Here is a 16,010-nt window from a genome sequence, read left to right as displayed (position 1 = left end):
TTATGAGTTAATAAGGTGTTAAAATGATGAATAATAGTATTAGAATGTAGTTTGAAGAGTTTGGAAGTCAAACATTGAAGAACGACCAATACGTTCGGAAACTAGTCTTGTGTGTGTGTCCTTGCATGTTTATGTGTTTTTTTGTGTCTAAAATTATGGGACGGGGATGTAACATCTAGATAAGCCTATTTGGGGTCAAAAAGTACAGGTAAGACTGCCAAAAGGACCACCCTATTTAAGGACCCAAACTTGGCGATGAAGCGGCCAAAGAAGTCCAATCCACGACCCTAAATGACGAATAGTAGGTCATTCGACGCCCCTTAAAAAGGGGGAATAATTCCACACTTAGTTATTGGAGCCTATTACCAAAGTGAGGAGTCTCTGAACAAAACCACAGACAAGCAGGATGGTCGGTAGGTCAAGTGATGCCCCCTCATTGTAACCATCGTTTGAGACCTGCAATTTTCTGCAGGGTTTCGACCAAGTGAGGGGTAATTTTGGAAATTGACCCCATGTCCTACTTAAGACATAGACGGTTAATTTAAGTTTTATAATGTATATTAAGTTAGTTTAAACACCTAGACCTAAATTAGACCTAACTTTTCCAAATCAAAACCCCAAGTCCAAATAGAATTCTCTATAGACTCCATTGAAGCTTGAACTCAAGTTGGAGCTAGGATTGAAGAACTTTCAGTGGTTCTCCATCAATCTCCTTTGATTTATACTATTAAGGTATGGTGATTTCATCATTGTCTTTTCTTCCATTCTAGGATCCACTTCCAAAGGCTTTTCAAAGATATTCAAAAACCTTAAAAATCTATTTTTGAATTCTAAGCATGGCTTCTTGCATGAAAAGGTTTAAATTGACTTTTTATGAACTGATAAATGTTAATTATTGGTATTAGTATAAAAAATAACTCCATGAACTCATTTATATCTTGTATTCTGAATTTTGACTCTAAAGTGGGTGAATTGATCATGATCTAATTGTGTTGAATTCATGTTTAGATTGTTAGGGGCTATTGAATTATATGTTGATCATTGTTGAAAATATTCATAGCTTGCCTTGTAGTATTTATATCTATATTGTGTTTTGTTGGATCATTGATATGCCTGAACCGTTGGCCTAGTTTTATCTACATTGTTATTGGTAAGACCTCTTATTGTGTGAATTTGTTGGAAAGGCTGAGGAATGGTGATTGTATCTATTGGAAGGTGGTGAGTTCTAATTCCTTTGATTAGTATAAAATTGATATTGAATTGTGATTGATTGTTATGGTCTACTTATGGGGGCGGTGTTTAGTTGTTATAAATGTTGTGAGCATGACATTGTCATCATCATTATGTGAATTATGGTATTATCATGATATGGTACATGTGAAGGTACAAACAGAAGGTGCTTATGTGATGTCTATATGATCTTGTATGGGTGCTATAGTGATATAATTGAATGTACTTACTCTCTAGTTGTTGATATATGATGATGAAGGACTAGGCAGAACCTTTATAGAATGATGTTGTCTCTTGTGTTAGTAGACTAGTTTTCCCTATTTGATACTTAAGTTTTATTGAATGAGTGTATGAATGAAAGTCTAGTATTCGTATACCTAAAATTTGTTCCCTTCCTTGAATGATAAAATGAGGTGTTCTAGAGTATTTCTTGAACCGGTAGACCTAAGCATGGTTCCCCTTCTTGATGAGTCTAGAACCATAAGAGAATGTGGAATCCTTAATAAGAAAAGAAGGTTAGGAATGTGAAAACTTGAATATGAAAAAGAAGGTTAATAAGAAGCCTTAAAAGAATTTACCTATATGGTACCTCCTTCTTGAGTGGAATGATGGACTTAGAGATAGGTTGGTCGGAACGGCGTGTGACCATCTTTAAGAAAGTCATAATAGCTATCCTAACATACCTTGATTGGAAGAGCTAGGGGACATATTCTTGGAAATGGAATTATGAGTTGGTAGAGCTTAGTGATGGTACCTTCTCTAATACACATATGCGAATGAAATGACATTATGAGAACAAAGGCAAAGCACCGAGTGGATATGCTTGTGGTAGTAGCTCTACTTGAGTACAAAGAAGCCCTTGATATCCATTAACCATGTGCCAACATGGGATGTGTCATAGTTCTACCCTTGGCAAGTAGAACACCTTCCACGGTACGCGGTCTTTATGACACCAAATTCCATACCTATCTAATGTGGTCTATGTAGGTTAATGCTTATTCTCATCATGTGGGATGTACACTCTAGTATTAGATAGGTTCTAAAATGTGTAGGCAGTGGAATTGGATGCTATCCACACATTGCACGAGTAGACTTTGAAGATGCTAGAATAAGTTCCCTACGTCTTCCAAGACAATTATGTGAAGTCCCCTAATTGATTATGCTGTTTGTTAATGGCTAAATTGAATAATGTTAAATTAGTTAAAGAACATAAATAGAAAGGTCTTATCTAGGGTAGCTTTGAGGATGATTTAGGCTTTGTTGAAGAGGGTGTATGGGTATATTACTCTAGTGAGTCTTAGAGTAACCTTAGTTAGGGGATCTAAATTGATGAAAAGGCTTACTTGTTTATTATTGAATATGTCTTATATGTTATTTTTGACTTGTATTATGTCTATTAAACTTTCATGATGAAGGTTTATATCAAAATACAATTAAAGTATAAAGTAAATGTCCCTTTTTGCATGGTTTTCTTGAATGTTCACCTTACACAGTGCATTCAATGTACTAATTTGATATGTTTCTCTATGTCCACAAGTGTAGGTGGCAAGTACGGATTTTCTAGAAGTTGAAGCTTGGGAAGTAGATTTCTCTCAAGATTGGTATATCCTCATATAATCGAAGACATGGATTATGTTTTAATTTCCTTTTCTAAAATACTTTGTAATAGACTATGAGTTTCTTTTCAAATTGTTGTAAGGGTCGTGACCCTATGTATTGACTGTTTTCTAAGATGGATTATGTTGAGACTTAGTTCCTTTTTATGTTTTATAAAGTTTTTGACTATTATTGTGAAAAGTTTTGACTACGCACTACTTTCACATATATGTTGGGAATGAATGCTAAATGCTTGTACAAGACCTCCGAGAGGTCAAGTACGCCACATAACTTCTAGGGGGTGCTCCTCAGTCGTTACAATAACAACCATCATAACCACTCTGACCGTTGACCTCACTTTTAAACCAATACTTTTTAAATGAAAACCTTTCTAAGATACTTCAAAATCTCTTTTGATAAACATCTTGTCGATGATTCGATTTTCACATATTATTTAGAATCTTCATGTGCGCTTTTCGCCTGGCTTCTTTGCGTAAAGAACCTAACTCCGGGAAAGAGTAGAAGAATGGGACCTATTGTGGGATATACAATGCATTACAGACGTATGATCATTACGCTTCAACCGGGTTATTCTATTCCACCTCTTAGAAAATGAAAGAAGAATCTGTGTGCACTATCTATGGAGTGGAGTGACTATCCTTAATCTCAATCAACACTTATCAACTAAAACTCAACCCAAGTATATCTTTTCAAATGCTCAATACTTGATACAAGTGACCATTTCACACCTTGAAAATTCATACCTTGAAAAAATATATCACCACGAATGTAGACTTCCAATGGAAAATCTGAATTGTAAATTCAACCGTCTAACACAATCTCCATATCTATCAACATTAGCTTATGCATGGAGGATTTTTATGAATTCATGGATCCTTGCTTATCATTGATCGCATACCCATCAATCTCACAATATACTTTGCTAAGATTCAATCGTACTTATTACTAAACTCAAAAAAAGCACTTATCATCACACTCAAGCTAATGTTTGTACACTTCTTTCTAAAAGTTCTTTTTAAACAATTTTTGACCAATTTGACAAACTTGTGACCCTATTACCATAGACACATTGTCATGAAATAAAATACATGTCATTGAACTCAATTATTTATGCATCTAAATATATATCTTTAGCCTTTGCAGTTAATATGATATCCTTACTCTCGCCTCTCTCTAAAGGCTACACTCATCCCACTATTTTTCTTCATTATGACTCTAGCTCTTTTAAATTCTATTCAAGTGGGGTTCTGCCATCTCTTACTGAGTTATGCCATCTCTTATTATATAGTTGAATGTCATCTCCATCTACTATTAATCTTATTACCATTATATACCGTCATCCCTGACTATCGCTACAAGTCATCATTTTCATCGACATAACCCTCAAACTCAGGTATACAGTCAAATTCGATGGACTAACACAATTTTTTGTATGCACTTTCTAAAACATTTAATTGCATTCACCTAAGTATACTCAATGGGACTTTCTTTATCCATAAGCTTGTCATTTAGGTATTAATCCATTCCTTTACGGCTTAAGATAAAATCATGATTCCTCATACTACCCTCATTCTTCATAACAACAAGAAAGGAGCACTTCACGAGAAAATACTAGGGCGGATGAAACCTTTATGAAGAAGCCCTGGGATTTGAGATTTTAAGTTATATCAATTCTAACACCACAAGAATAGACTCAATAGACGCGGATTTGACATCAACATCCTGAATATGAGCCAATTATGCCAAACAATCCTGCCCTAACAGTTTCTTACCCCGAATGAAGGATATGATCTTAGCTAGCTTAGGCTTGTACACCCTTTCCCACTCTGATCTTTCTCTACGAAGGATCTCTAGAGTTACCATTTTGGCATCACAATTACGCCCCATATAATAGGGGAACAACCAAGTCATGCTTAAGATTATATTGAGTCAGTCATATCCATCATAACCAAATCAACATAAATCTGAGAACCCACCACACAACAGGATAACACGATACATGTGGGTGACTATGACTAACTCCGCAACTATGGTAGAAACATGGATGAGGGCATCAAGTATATCACAGAATACATCAAATCCCAAGGCAATTGAACTGAAATGTACGAATAAGTAAACCTCGGATCAACAACACATTAGTCGTCTAGTCACAACAATTTTAGCACTTATGATCACTACATCCAACCCTCATATGTCAAGATTTTCCACAATTTTAACACACCTCATAAATTATATTTGATTGTTGAACACTAAGGTAAAGTTTGGGTCGTTAATTATGACTAGGAAAATAGGGAAAACGGGCAAGAAACTGCCTCTCCTCGTCCTGCTCTAGCAAAATAAATCCCACTGTAGTGGCTCTGACAGGTTCAAAACCCAGGCCAAAAAAATTCCTGGGGTTTTCCAATCATCCCTAATTTCACCATGGTCCCAAATATACTTAGAATTTTTAGAATAATCCCCAAATCTAGGACAATCATTAGTTACCTCGAGTCAATCTAAACAACACACGTTCCACAATTTCCCTTATATTACATTAACCGTTACAACTCACTTGTTCCCAGGATACACCCAAACGTTCACAATATTATGGTTGCAACACATATCAAGATTTCTCTCTTACATACCAAATCGTAATTTATCTATCCCATTGCGCCTAATTTCATGATGATTTCCCTTTTACAATAAGTCCCACAACAATTAAACGGGTACAACTGGACCACTTTCAACATTTAGACCAATACATTCCACATATCACATTAAGTCATGAAATATTGGGCACCTAATCATATCAAAGCATTCAAGTAATACACCCTTTACATTCATAGTTAATATCAGACAACTAGAATCACACATTCATCGTTCCAAGATAAAGTCAAAATTTTTATTTAATTATTTTGTTCCATAAACGACCATCAGTCATGCTTTATACGGTCCCTAAGGCCAGATTCAATTGGAACCCTCTTAGTTCAAATTAACTTGCTTGTGTTCCATCTAGTTCACTTCGTTGAGATAACAATTGGAATCAGATTATACCACAATCAAAAATAGTAGCTAGAGAGCCCCACAAAACTGCTAATTTCAATCATAGAACTTGGTTGAACCAATTCATAATCACCTCAATGTTTAACTGTTGGTAACTAGACCTTAACTCAATCTTAGAGAAAACAGATGCACCTTGCAATTGGTAAAAAATGTCATCTATCCAAAGCAATGGTTATTTGTTTCTTATGGTAACCCTATTCAATTGTTGGTAGTCTATGCATATCCTCTCTTTCTAGTGATGGTGTTACCAGTTCTGTTGCTCTAGTTCGTGCCATAGACAAAAGAAAGAAAGATACTTATTTGTATCACCCAGATACCAATTGGATTCAAGTAATAGAATGAAGGAGTAGAAAGAAGTTGGTTTTTCCTAAAGTCCTACAGCCTCTAGAAGAAAAGTACAGACGTCATTGTACCACTCCACAAGACTCCACAAGACTCATTTTGGCACAATGAGATCAAAGAACCTAAGTATGATATCAACTTGTCATGACCCAAATCATTGTGATTACACCCACGCACACTCTTTGGTGGGAGAATCACTACTACAACCAAAACTAAGCAACGAAACCAAAACTAAAGCAATTAAAGATACAAAAGCAGTTTTAAATAACTAAATTATTTATTAAGAAACTAAACAAATGAAGTAACACAAATGTGAAAATACAACCCCTAGAACCTGAAACTAATTGCACCAAAACTCTACAAACGACAAGCCCAAAAACAAAGGGTACAACCCCAAAACTAAACAACACCTTAACAAATAGTCTGAGTCTTAAAAGAGTGGACTTAAACCCAAGAGAACTCAAGGAAACCCCGGAAGAACTAGCTAACCCTTAAATTCAGAACGGTCACTAAGCTTTTAAATGGGGTCTGTCAATAATGCCAGAATATGCCATGTACTCAACAAAATTAAGAGCAAGTGCAGGATCAGCACATAACCACCATGTAATGGTAGGATCACGCGGCTATCCCACTAAGTGAAACATGTATAACCATAACATAATTAAATTAAGCATATACCAAACATGTACAATATCATTATAATTTATATCAACAAACTGTTTCACCATTCTCAACAATATATAATAAACTCATTTTAGAGCAACAAATAGTTTTTTAATATCAATCATCGTTATATATGAACGTAATCATCACATGTCAATACAAATACAATTAAATAGTCCTCCCATGGAACCCAATTCAATGGTCCTCTAATGAAAGCCAAACCCAAAATGTTAACTTGCCAGAATGTGGCAATCCAATACACTTTTTTGTGGGAAGGTTGCAACCCAATCCAATATTTATGCTGGAACGTGGTAATTCGATCCAAGTTAGCTTGTCCGAACATGACAATCTGATTCCCATTCACGTACCACAATAACAATCACAATTACATCATCTAGATCATACAAGAGGTGATTTATGGTATACAATTATTCAATTATCCTCAATCACGATTATGGTAATCAATAATGAAACATTCGCATACATGCGTGCATTATAACGAAGCAATTACAAATATATATTACACCAACATGAAATCACAACAATCACCTACCTCGATTCCAATCTTGAACCCCCTAATACACTTGAATTTTCCCTTCCCTTTCCGGATTTTTTTTTCTTGTTCTTGGTCAACAAAAATTATGTATAAGGATCAACAATCAAAGGTCTAATTATTCGAATTATAGCCAAACCAATAACCCTATACCAACCCAAGATCCTAATACCCAAATTATCGCTTTTTCCACCATAATTCTTAGATCAAAACCCTTTCTCATCGATAATAACAAGAAAATAGGTTTTGCGGATCAAAAAATGAATTCGGTGTGTCAATTCTTACCTTTAGCCTCAAGAATGGTGAAAAACTGTCAAGGACACGTCTAGGGTTGCCTCCTTCGCCCTATAATTCAAAAAGTATCAAATATGGTCATTTAGGGGTTTATTAGAAACTTGAAGTTGTGTATGGCCTGCTACAACAAACCCATCCCGCTACAATGACACCGCTACTATGGTCAAAATCCTACTCTACTGTAACAACCCTAGAAATGGATATGCTAAGTAATGCTTAATGTGTCTAGAAATGCCTACGATTAGACCTGGTTCACACGGATTAATGCACGTAGAACCAAACCTCTGAACCCTTTCGACATCCAACCCAACTAACTTGGGGAGTTATTTGATCTAGTATAGGTTGGGTCCATCCATGTAGGGCTCCCGAATATGAAGATTTACTCGGGTCAATCTTTACCGGACTTAAAAAGGGGAAATCTTAAGTTTGGTAGGGGTAAAATGGTCCTTTTTAAGGATAAGATTAGTATCGTAATTACCCTAAATATGTAATTAATTATTTAATTAATAAGGTGGAGGGGCATTTTGGGTAAAAAGGGCTAAAATTGCCCATTGAGTAGAATCTTGCTCCACCCGGGTACGAACCTTACGAACCTAGGTGGGAGCAATGATTTAACTTGATTATTTATATTGGTGAATTAATTTAATTAATATTTAAATGATGATTTAAGAAAAAGTAAAATCAAGTTATTATTATTAATTAATTAATTAATGGGGCGGTTTGGTCGAGTCGACCCGGAGGGACCTCTATATTCGCGATGGGGACGTCACAGGTTCGAACCCAGACGGCAGCAACATTTAAGTGGATTAAATTGAGGTTTATAATCTAATTTTCTGAGGGCATTATGGTCATTTCATTAAACTAATTAAATCATATTTTCAAAGTTTGAAAGAGTCCTATTTGACTAAGTCTAAACTACTTTACCTAATCCTATGCAACGATAATTAGTGATGAAGTATTCTGTTCTTTGCACATTAATGTTCATTCACTAAAGAATAAAAATAAGGAGGGGCATTTAAGTAACTTAATATATAGATTATAATCTGATTTTATCATTTAAATTGTGTTGAATAAGTCAACAACAAACTCCCAAGGAAAGAGGTACACGACCTCCACTAGGAGTTTACTCAATGTGCACTCTTAATTCATTATCTCTTCTAAAAACGTTTTTCAGCTATATTTTACAATTCAAAAACAGAAAAAATAAAAAAAAGCTTACTGATTCTTAAGATTTCTAGGCGGCATTCATCAAAAACAAAAGAAAAAAATTGTACGCCTAAGTTATTTAATAAATCACGTAAAGAACTTCACCTGGGAACAAGAATCAAAGCTTGGAAGAAAGGTTTGTGTGCAGGTGGAAACGTGTGGTTGTGGCTGGTTGTAAAGGCTGAAAAGGTATATGTTTTCTTCTCTCTTGGTCCCTTTCGGAAAAGTTCCCCAAGGTTCAGTACGTATTCCAATCAAAAAACTAAGGTTGTCCCCGTTCTATGCCCCTGTCATTAGATCCTCAGAAAAGTGATGTTTGCGTTGGTATGATTGCTGGTAGACAATCTTAGGAACGTTTTTAATTGTGTGAATGTGATGTTTCCGGAAAGCGTAGGATCATTTTATGTGTGTCCGACTGTATGTATGTTTTATGGACACAATAATTCTAATTATCATGAGAAGCATATTACAGATTGTTTTCAAGAAAGTGGTGAATTAGGTTCTATGCATTTGTTGTGTTATTAACATATGATGATGAAATCGTGATGTTCATGAACAAGAAAATAAAAGTAAATTCCTTAACGAATTGGTTAAAAGTTTATGTAAAACTCTAAGCCAAAACGCCTAAGCTAAATGCAAAGAAAGTGAATTAAAGGGATATGTTAATAGAGTATAGTTTCGGCTATTCTCTAGTAAAAATGAAGAAAAGTATATGCTGCCGTTGAGGGTAGAACTCGAAACCTTAAGGTCCTAATACTAAGAGATAAAGCCTTAAAATAAAGGAGAAAAATAAATGTGATGAGTGGGGATTGAACCCACAACCGCTTGAATAGATGAGAGAGTTAGGAGAAAAAAATAAAGAAGAAAAATAAATGTGGTGAGTAGGGATTGAACCCACAACCTCTTGGATAGATGAGAAAGTTAAGATATAAATTAAAAGAAAAACAATGAGCTTGTGGGGTATTGAACCCACAACCTCCTTGCCTTATAACAAAAAAGGAGAGGAGAACAAGAAAGAAATATTATGGGGTTGATGGGAATCATACTAGGGTCTCCCAAATCTGAAAAATGCAATTATCAAGTTTAAAATAAGATTAAGTGTTGTTGTAGGGATTCGAAATTGGGTTCCCTTGCCCGATTCCGTATTGACACATAAGTCATTCGTAAACAAATATTTAATGAATGTTGCCTCTAAAGATCGGAATCAATACCTTGGCATATCTACAAGATGCATAAGTCTTGTACCACAAAAGCTTGGGTAAACATGAATCACTTAGACAAACTATGAATGAAGCCTCATGGCTTGTATGTATGGACTCATAGGTCTAGCATACGTTTAAAAGTAAGTGAGTCTAAGATGTATGTGATAAAGTGATGTAACCCTAGAAGGGTTAAGTAAGAGTGTGAAACACGCTAAATGGCCAAGTGCATTGTCATATGATGATATGAACATTCACGTGAAGGGGTGAGTAATTATGAAAAGCAAATGTGTTAAAGTTAATGAATGAGGTGACAATATGATAAGAGGCTAATGGGAAAGATGAGAGCAATCTTAAATGAGCCTAAGTAAATGCTACCACAACATACTCACCTATGAGAGTGTAAAGCTAATGAAAAGATCAGTCTCTATGAACACTCTAATGAAAGTATTGAAGTTAATGCATACTTAATTCTAATTATGAGATGAGAAACCATAATGAGCTATGATGTCCTCATGCTAGAAGCCATCTTCCATGATGTATGAGTTGAATATAATTGAACTTTATACTGAGCACTGATAGGCTATCTATGAGCGGTGATGCCTTCCTTCGGGAAGGGCGGAGGTTCACGTAACTCTCATGAGATGAGACTGTCCGGCATGCCTGGTATGAGTATCCTTATATCTCCAAGTCCTTGAACCTATACTGCCAATATAGGGATCTAGCAGGGTTCAATTCCCTATATACGCTAGCATGTTTTGGTTGACTTTGGCCGGTGATTTCACCTCTTTTCGGTGTGGGGATTACACATTGGATTTCATGATGCTCACATGATCTATGTCGGTTAAGGTTAAAGTTCCCAAAGAAAGAATGAGGTCAGCCTCAAAGAGTACACATAATGAAATGAACGATAACAAAGGTGTTAGGATAGGATAATCAAGAGGTGAGCTAGACTTAATTAATGACACTAGGTTATTCTTTGTCATTGCACAGTGAACCCAATGAGAGTCTTAAACTACATCCTAGGTATGACTGGTGTTTGCACTAGTATATGAAAGAATGAAGTACTTATGAATGAATGAAGTAGACTCTTTGTTTGGTAAAGAAGGCTCCCTAGTTGAGGTCCGATATATTGAGCCCTTATTTTGGAAAGGCATAATGTCAAGGCCATGATTCCAAGGTCTCGTGGCATATGAAAGAATGATATGAACTATGTGATATGATATGTGTAATACGTTATGTGTTGTTTGCAAAATGATAAGTATGATGATGCATGTTACTCTCATAGCATGACTTCCCTAATCCGAATTTGGCAAGTCCACTGACTTGACTTTCCATAGTCCATATCATTAGGACAGATATTTTCTTAATCATGCATGTCCTTGGTGTGTGCTTGCATATACTCATACTTAGTACAAGTGTGCTATTTGCAAAATGATAAGTATGATAATGCATGTTACTCTCATGGCATGACATTCCTAATCCAAATTTGGCAAGTCCACTAACTTGACTTTCCATAGTTCATATCATTGGGAGAGAGCTCTTCTTAATCACGCATGTCCTTGGCGTGTGCTTGTATATACCCATACATAGTACAAGTGTGTACCGAGTATGCTTTCGAGGACGCTTGCCCATTATACTCTAGCTTTGATATAGGTTTGAGTTAGTGGAGTATGTTCCACTAGCTTTTCTTTCCCATTTTATTTCAGACATTGTATTGGTGTCATTTTGGCAAGTATACACTTTATGCAGTATTAAACTATTTCTTTCATTTGATGATCTTAATAATAGATGGTTGATTGTGAACGTGTATGAGTTTAAGTAGAATGTCTTATATGAATGTAACGTAACAAAAAGTTCAAATTTTTCTCTAAAATTAACCTAGATGAAGTAACAATGACGGATGTAGGCTTGTCTGCGACTTCGAAGAGGTCAACGACGCCGGTCTCGTTTGGGGTCTTAACTCTGGTTGTGACATCTAGCGCCCTTGATGGAGGCAGAACGTACCCATTCATGAAAAGATCGACTTTGATTTCGTAAGGTGGTACGGGTTCCTTATCGTCTTAGCTATCCACTAATGTAATAATGATTACAATTAGATCTCTCATTCATTACTAAATTCCATACAGCTTAATGTCTCTGATTTCATCCAAATCTGGACTAGATTGGGAATTCCAAGTTACTATAAAAAAAAAATTGGCCCCCATTCTTTCTTCATTTCCTTTCATAACGACGAAATCATGTCATTACATATATATATTTCATGAATCCTTCAATCCTTGTCTTTAAAGGTTCAACAAGTTGGACAATGCAACATGCCTCGAAGCAGGAAACATTTGTATAGAGTTAAATTTTATTGATTAATCTATACAAAATTTGGATTAAATCTTGAATTCATGATATGTTAATCAAGTCAAATTACTGGTTAATAAAGTCAGATTAAGATTTAAGACAAAATTATATGATTTAAATCAAGTCAAAATTGTATGATTTTAATCAAGTCAAAATTACATTTGGGTTAGTCTATTAAGTTGACAAGATGAGCCCAACTCATGTTCTTCAAGCCAGGGGTTAAAATTGCTCGGACTAAAATACCCCTAAAATCCTAATTCAAGTCTATATAAAGAGGTCTTCATAAGACCAGAATACACACATACATTCGGACAAATACATAGAGAATCCTTGATCTTCAGTGGTGATATGCAAGTATTTCACACACAAAGAAGTCTATAAAGATTGTAAGCATTCGCATAAATCCAAATACAAATATTTTTGTTTGCTTTTTATTTTGCTTTCCTCATTGTAGTATTCCACGGATGAAACTTTAGATCCATACATTATTGAGAAGCGACTAGTGTCCAATACTATATTTTAGCCGCGATGCGCCGCGCCACAACACTATATGTTATCTTATTAGTAGGTTCAGTACATGAAAAAGCCTTATTTATGCCCGTCATTTAGGGAAAAGCTAATAATCTGATCTCTAAAAGTATATGTATTAGGAATCCTTAATTATATATTTTATTAGGATCAGGTCCCAAAGAATTTACTAATGGGTCCCAAATTGCACTTGAAGAACTTGAGCGGGAGATACCTATGCCAAATTCAACATTAGATATTAAAAAAAATTAACACTTTATTTAACAATAACCCAAGAGCCAAAACGTTTCATACAGAAGTAAAACAAGACAAACTCCTGTCAGCTCTTGGCAACTTGCTCTGGTTTCTCTTGAAACTAGTGAACTTAACCGCGCTTCGCGCGGTGATAATTTTTTATATAGTTATCACTTATTAAAATTCAAATTTTAATCTAATCGATTGTTAATATTTGCTTTCCACTAAATTGTATCATTTGAAAGTGTGATATAATTTGAAGAAAGATTGATCCCTTATATTATCTTATGTCATCAATGGGATAAAAATATATTTACTCTACTTGAGCATGTGAAAGTAAACAATAATACTTGATTTTTTTCACAGTATCTCTTTAATGGGTTTTGCTATATAGTTTTTATCTTCCTTTTTTCCATATTTTAAAATTATTTTTCTCTCTTTTTTTGTTGACTTTTTTTATCCATCACCCTGTTACCATTTTGTTCATGAAATATTATTTTCTTGAGAGTTAAATTCTGAAAGAAAATGAGGTTGGCAGTAAAAAAATTATCTTTTAGTAAATTCACTTTAAAGTTGAATTTTAAAATTTTAAAAATCAATAAAAATATGTTTCACCTATTCACTTTAAATTATTTATAATAATTTAAAAAAACAACTTTTATTTGTGATCATAAAAAAAATTTAAACGATTAATAACTTTGAAATAATTATTCTTTATAAAATTCCCAATTTTCACACTAAACAACGCATTAATTCTTGTCTTTTTCGCATCCTTCTTTTTACCGTTACTTCTCTGCTTCTTTTCAAAATAAATAACTATTTCCAACAAAATAATATATTTTATTGACTACAACATTACAAATTAATAATTTTATCATATGGCTATTTTGTGGGTGTCTGTTCATCTACTATTTTGTCCATGAGTATTACTGTACCTTATGCTTTATATAATTATTTATTTTTTTAAAAAAATATTATATGACAAATGTTTGTAGCTTAAAAAGATAAAATTGTTAATACCTGAAATTAATTTATGCTTCACTAAGAAAGTAATTATTTGGTAACACTAAATTAGTAGGATCCGAAGAGAAATCGGTAAAAGATATCGTAATTAATAATATATGAAGGATAATTACCTAAAATTTGAATGATTTTCAGTAGAGTCTTTTTCTTCTTAGCATGTGTTGTAAAATAAAACTTTGTCATCTTTAATTTTTTACCTCTCAAGAAAAGTTTTGAATCCTTTCACATGTGGTAGTTGTCAATACTTTAACAATTTTAAAGTTTTTGATAATCAATAAAGAACCTTCAATCAACCTGATTTGAACCTGCTAACTTAATTTCTTTTGACTATATGATTCATCGAATTATAATCATAAGTAATTTGAGAATTTAAAAAGTTTTAAAAAGAATGTGTAGAAAAGTCTAATATTCATGGAACAAGATTCCTTTTTGTCAACAAAAAATTTATTCAAATTGATTAGTTCGTCATGTTCTTGAAAGTAATAACATTCCACATTTTGTAAATCCTAACCATTTATCATCAAATTGTCTTTATGTGTAATCTAACTCTGAAAAAAAATATGGCATGCTAACAATCCAATTGAAAGCAAGGTATATAGATTAAGAAAGCTACATTAGGAAAGGATACACATATGATCTATGTATAGCACAAAAAAATAGACTACGAAAAGACAAAAAACTAATTTAAAATGTATTTACTCATATATTAATATACACATCCAAGGCCTTTATAAGTCCTTTTATTTAATAGATTGATTATTTATTTAAAATTGAAAAAAAAAGTAAAAATAAAGATAAATTATAATGGCAATCTTACAAGAAAGTATGACATCAATTCGTCTATGTTTCACTTTATTTTATATATATAGATTTCAACACGTCTACATATTTTTTTATTATAAAAATATGTAATAAGCTATTTTTTAGTCAATAAGAATTATACCCAGATTAATCAATTCGCAACTTTTCTTGAAATATATTGCATTTCACATTCTTTGAATTTTATTACTTATCATCAATTCATCCATATCAATAATGATCAACACTGAAAAAGAAAAAAAATATGTCAGATTAACAATCTATTTAGGAGCAAATGAGTAAGCAAGCTACAACATAAAAAGGAAAAAAAATTCCTTATCATCCAACGATCTATATAAGATCAATACCGTAAAAAAAAGGAATATGCTAGATAAACAATCTAATTAAAAGCAAAATAGAGTAAGAAAGTTACAACATAAAAAGAAAAAAGAAATCCCAATGTATATAACATTTTTTTTAGTCAATAAGTATTATTGCCAGATTAATCAATTCGCAACTTTTCTTGAAATATATTACATTTCACGCTCTTCAAATTTTATTCCGTATCATCAAATCATTCATATCAGTAATGATCAACACTGAAAAAGAAGAAGAATATGTCAGATTAACAATCTAATTAGGAGCAAAATGAGTAAGCAAGCTACAACATAAAAATGAAAAAAAGAATTCTTATCATCAAACCATCTATATCAGGTTAATACGGAAAAAAAAGAGTATGCTAGATTAACAATCTAATTAAAAGCAAAATAGAGTAAGCAAGTTACAACATAAAAAGAAAAAAGAAATCTCAATCTATATATATAGCACAAAAACATAGACTATGGGAAGACACAAAATCAATTAACATATTAATACATATTAAAAGCCATTATATGTACAAATAAAAATAAGTAAAGGTTGATTGAAAA

The sequence above is a fragment of the Solanum pennellii genome, chromosome 5 (assembly GCF_001406875.1).
Source record: "Solanum pennellii chromosome 5, SPENNV200".
NCBI classification, from domain to species: domain Eukaryota; kingdom Viridiplantae; phylum Streptophyta; class Magnoliopsida; order Solanales; family Solanaceae; genus Solanum; species Solanum pennellii.
Note: the sequence above shows the minus strand (reverse complement) of the source record.